At 42.2% G+C, this 5,820-nt stretch overlaps 1 pseudogene; it reads left to right on the top strand.

Annotated features, from left to right (window-relative positions):
• Window positions 1-231: 231 nt before the first annotated feature.
• Window positions 232-803, top strand: LOC101047450 (iron-sulfur cluster assembly 1 homolog, mitochondrial pseudogene; annotated as a pseudogene).
• Window positions 804-5,820: the final 5,017 nt, after the last annotated feature.

Raw genomic sequence — 5,820 nt, forward strand, 5'->3', positions numbered from 1 at the left:
TGAGGACATATCAAAAAGCTATTCTGATGGATAAATGAGAAATTAGTCAGACAATGGGAAGAAGAAGAATGCCACAGAGAGAGGAATATCAGTATTCTTCTCTCTGTAGCAGAGGACCAGTATTGCTGGAGCAGAGAGTGTAGGAGAAAGGCGTGCAAGCCAAGACCAGACAGGAGCAGGGGTCTAATGACGATGGCCTCTGTGAGTCTTCCGGAGGAGTGTGAATTTTATCAAAAGGGCAATAGGAAGTCATTGAAGAATTTAAAATAGATGACCAGAATGTGCCCGCCGTGTCCATGGAGAGGCTGAGGCGGCCGAGCTTCCGCCCGAGGCACCAGGGCGCCGGGACGGCGAAGATGTCGGCTTCCTTAGACCAGGCAACTGTCCCGGCTGTGAGCAAGAGGAAGCTGCAGCCCACCTGGACTGCTCTCGCCCTGACACCTTCAGCAGTAAACAAGACGAAGCAGCTTCTTAAAGATAAGCCTGAGCATGTAGGTGTAAAAGTCGGTGTTCGAACCAGGGTCTGTAATGGCCTTTCTTATACTCTAGAATATACAAAGACAAAAGGAGATTCTGATGAAGTTATTTAAGATGGAGTCAGAGTATTCATCGAAAAGAAAGGACAGCTAACACTTTTAGGAACAGAAATGGACTATGTTGAAGACAAATTATCCAGAGTTTGTGTTCAATAACCCAAACATCAAAGGAACTTGTGGCTGTGAAGAAAGCTTTAATATTTGAAATCTCAGGACTCTTCTGGCTGTAGGTTCCAGGAAAGCTGGTGGAAGTCTTGGGGCTCACTGGATAAATCATGTGACTGTCACATGCTTAATGTATGGCTGCCTTGTAAGGAAAAGAAAGTGATGCATTTTGAAAATGAAGCCAATATGTTAGATCCAGAAGAAACGATACTTATATTCTCTGTAGGGGACAGAAAATGAGAAGCCATCACTGTATTTGGATCATTTAGATCTCTTGCATCCTTTTAGAACCAGTTTTATTAAAGCTGATTTTTTGGGAAAAAAATAAAAAATAAAAAAAATAAAAAAATAGAGGAGCAAAATGTGCATATTAGAACACTGTGCCTTGCACTCCCTACTGAAACATAGGCACAGACAAAGGCTTGTTTACAAACACTAAGTCCCAGCAAACCTCCATATTGAGTCTCAGTTCTACAACATATTCAAATAGTTGCCTGTTAGCGTTATTTTTAATTTTGGATCAGAGTGAAATATGGAAAAGGAAACCAAAAGCAGTATTGGTACTTAGAATTCTCTGGGATTCAGAGATTTCTATGAGCCAGGATAATTTAGAATACGTCTGATGCTGGCTGGAAGTGGTGGCTCACACCTGTCATCCCGGCATTTTGGGAGGCCAAGGCCGGTGGATCAGGAGGTCAGGAGTTCAAGACCATCCTGGTCAACATGGTGAAACTGAAACCCCGTCTCTATTAAAAATATAAAAATTAGCTGGGTATGGTGGCACATGCCTGTAATCCCAGCTACTTAGGAGGCTGAGGCAGGAAAATCACTCGAATCCAGGAGATGGAGGTTGCAGTGAGCTGAGATCGTACCACTGCACTCCAGCCTGGGCAACAAGAGCAAGACCCTGTCTCAAAAGAAAAAAGAAAAAAGACAAGACAAGACAAGACAAGACAAGACAAGACAAGACAAGACAAGACAAGACTGATGTTTCAAAATCATGAAGGAAACTGTTTTTATACTGTCCAGATCAAAAAGAGTGAAAGGAAACAGCCATAATATTGCCAGTGGTTATCTCTATTATGAGTGATTTTGTTTCATTCTTTATATTTCTTGGTAGTTTCAAGATTTCTGTGTTGTTTTTATAATTGGAGAAAACATTACCCTCATTTTGAGTATAATAATAGAAATGAAGTTAACCTTTCCAGAATTTTTCTTCTTTCTTTTATTGTTTTATCATCAAAATTTCATTTTTACATATCCTCAAGGGCATAGACGGCATGTTTAGATTCATTATTCACTACGCAGGATCCTGAGACTCTAGAGGAAAAGTCCTGAGAGGCCAGACTCACACAGAGGTGATAAATTCCAGTTCATCATTGATTTTTATAGAAGTGGCCTTCCTTCAGTCTCTTCTTCCCCTAAGCAGCATTAATAAGGGAATTCATGTCTTCTTTAGAATTTAATGTTTAGCCGTAGCCTGCCACTGAAGCAGGTTCCTGCAACGGACACAGCTTTCCTTCTAAAATCTTATTTTCTGAATTATCTCAGAAAACATACTTAGAGGAGGTGGTAAGGGATGGGACATTGTCAGATGTGCAACTTACTGGAATGACCTGGATGACTTGGTAAAGGCCTTACCTGACAGTAGTGATGGGGCCTTCATTTTATCAGAGCGGAAAATGAAACCCAGAGAAGTTATGCGTCTTGACTAAGGAATGGAGCGAATTAGTGACATAACTGAGTCTAGCTCACGTTTTCCTGCTCCTAAAAGATTGTTCTCCCTCCATTTTGTTGCCTGCACATTAACGGTGACCACCTGGGGAGGAGGTTTTCGTAGGGGTAGGATGACAGGCTAGTGGTCTCATAACAGGGGCCAAAAGGACTAGGGAAGAGGAAGGAGCGAGGATGGAAATCAGCGGGGTAGGGGGAGAGGGGCCAACCTCAGGGCAAGGCTCAAACAATGCAGACTAATCCCAACCGGGCCAGCAGTCTTTGATTGGTCCATCCGGCTGAGTTCTCCAAGCTGTAGTGCCTGCACTGCACCCAGCTGGCAGGATACAAACCATTTGAAAAATATCCGGAAATTGCTACACACCAGGGAGCATCTGTGAAAAATACTGTCCACAAATGAGCTGGCAGGGGCTCAAGGACTGCCAAGTCACCCCGCTCTGGCGGGTTTGTCTGAAGGAGTTCCGGAGTTGTTTCTCAGACGGGCTACTCGGCTGCTGTAACTGCTTGGGCCTGATGGGACAGTTTTTGCAGAATGTTTCTCTAATGCTGAAGATATGCTCTTGAAAATCTATGGGTATATCAGAATCTCTTACCTAGAATCATGTTCTTCAAATATATTCATGAATAACCCTGTGGTGATTCTCTACAGTTCTTCCAACAAAGTGAAAAATTTTTCACAAATAATTTGTTGTTTCGTAAATCTGTGTTTTTGATGCAAAAACCACCCAGGGTCATCTGACTGAAGAAATTCCAGGGCACTGAGACATTCTGTGCTTTTGTATGTTGCTGCTGGGGAATGGGAAGGGAGAAGCAGAATTAGGCCCCTTTCCCAGTGGGCTGGGATCATGGGGATTGCCCCGCCCTGTTGGGAATTTGCCCAGTTTCTTATTCCAATGGTTGCTTAAGAAATCAGAGCTAGAGAAACCTAGCTCTGACGTTAGGTTAGCTCATCCTTTTCTAGCCCAGGCTATTCCCAACATCCTTCAGTGATTTTTTTCTTGTCATCTACATCCTAATGTCCCCTCCAAAGTGCTGATAATGTCCTCAACAAGATATCATGTAAATATTTTGGTTTGAGCTCAGAGTCCATGCTCTTTTATCTTGTTTGGGAATGAGACTGCCTGCTGACATCTATTGACTGGTTGCTACTTTCTCTTATCTTTTCTCCTGCTGGGTAGGATCAAGCAGCTCACCAGATAAGGCTGGTCTGAGTTTTAATAAAACAGTTGAAATTAAAAGAATAAAATGTTTGCTCACCATCCGAATCAAATACACCAGCTGTTTTGTTCATGAACTTCTACCTTCTTAGTGACCTCTCTGGTGGCTTCTGTTTACTTTAATCAGGTGCAAGACCATAGAGGCTGAGAAGGAAAAGAAGTAGGTGACAGAAATAACCTCACCAACAGCAAGACCCCTGGAGAAGCTAAAGACATTCCAGGGAGCGCAAACAACAGCTCTCTGAGCAGAATTCCCAAGGAGTCAGTTATGGTTTCTACAAGGGCTTTTGTCTTGCTGTTCCTACCCCTACACATGACCTTTCAGCTCCAGTAAGTCCAAAGGCTTTTGGAAGAGAGAACTGAGTCAAAGCGTGGAAAAGAGGCTTTGGGCAGCTAAGAGGTATGAGAGAGAAAGAACAAGGGGAGAGACGATTTTAAGTAGCACTTAGTGATAGAAATGGAATCTCCCTTAATTTCTTTAAAAAAAGAGTAAAAAATGAAATTTCTTTTTATTACTTTTGGTTCTTGGATGGTGTTTTCTAACTGCATCTAAGTATCACCTGAGCCGTAAACCCCATAATATACATTGGGGTTTATTCAATGTATATTAAAAAATCTTTTCTTTTAATAAACAGGTTGGGAGTGGGGATGAAGGGTTATTTTATTTCAGAAATCCTTCAGAGATACCAAGGACTCAACCCACTGAGTCTCAGTGAAAGCCCCATAGGAGACACTGAGTTTGGCAGAGACTACTTTGTCTCTTGTCAACACAGCCCTCAGATGGGTCCAAGCTAACATTAGGGATTCATCTTCCATGTTAGCTATGTGCTCTTCAAAATAAAATAAAATCTATTGGTTGCAAAAAAAAAAAAAAAAAATGGCCAATCACCTCACTCCTTTGTAAATCATCACTGAGTCCCACTCAGAGGAATTTTGAGAACCTTTCAAGTTACAAGTGTCCACTTTTGCGTTACAAGTTTCACTGACATTGCCTAGGCCAGTCCTGCTAACTACAGGATCCCCCCCGCTATCCTTTATTTTTTATTTTTTATTTTTTTTTAAATCATGGTTTTCTATGTAATTGCTGCCAGGCTCCCTTGCCAAAACCTTTTGCTTTTCTTACATAAGTATTGACAATCTCATTTCATTTAAAAATATTTCTTATTTATGTGAACTGACTCTAGTTGCCATCCACCAGTATGGATTTCACTATCCACATGGCAACTGCCATGCCGCTTAGACATGGCCGGCTTTAGCCCAGAGGCTCCCAAGCTCAAGTATGCATCAGAATCATTGCTGGATTGAGTGCTCATTTAAAAGTAAGGATTCTAGGTCTTATCCTAGGAATTTTGATCTAGGTGTTCGAGGGTGGGGCCAGGAATTCACATTTTAACACAGACTTCCAGTGATTCTGATGCAGGTGGTTCCTGACTGCACTTTGAGAGAAGCTGCTAAAGGTACTTTCCATAGAGCCCATCCAGACACACCTGGTGAATCATCCACTTCCCCAGGCCTGCAACCTGTGCTTGCTAGTGTAAGTGAACTTTCACAAGGGAAAAAGCAATGGCCAGGGGATGCTGTGTTTTGATGCAGAGGAGTGCCAGGAAGGAATATCCCATTTGGGTCTAGCTCAGCATAAATTCAGAAACTTTCTGGCTAGATAAGGTACACAGTGGATGGCAAAGGATCCACAATTTAAGGATTAAAATCAGGCTTCCTTTTTTCTTCCTGCAAGCCAATTGGTCATGATGGCCTGGAAAAACAGCTACTTGGTGAGGGGTAGACACGGTGACTGTCTTCAGAAGCCAAGGGCTGATTTTGTGGAAGCGGCATTAGTTATCCTATGCGGCTCTACAGAAGAACAAGGAGCAGTCAGTAGAAGTCGTAGGGAAGTGGAGTCTAGATTAATAAAATGAAGTTAACCATTGAGGCTCTTGAAAGTGTTGTGGGTTTCACTATGTGGCAGGGTGTCATATTTGTGTTTCTACCATTTGAGAGCCACAATAAAGAGCTTATGTTAGTTTATCAACCAATTTATGAATCCTATATTTATTGACATAATATGGGATAGTGGAAAGAGTCCTGGGCTTGGAATCAAACTTGGACTCAAAATCCTGGATTCCTTACTTACTGTGTGGCCATGGGAATGCAGTTTAACCTTTGTAAGG

The sequence above is a fragment of the Saimiri boliviensis genome, chromosome 1 (assembly GCF_048565385.1).
Source record: "Saimiri boliviensis isolate mSaiBol1 chromosome 1, mSaiBol1.pri, whole genome shotgun sequence".
Classification (NCBI taxonomy): domain Eukaryota; kingdom Metazoa; phylum Chordata; class Mammalia; order Primates; family Cebidae; genus Saimiri; species Saimiri boliviensis.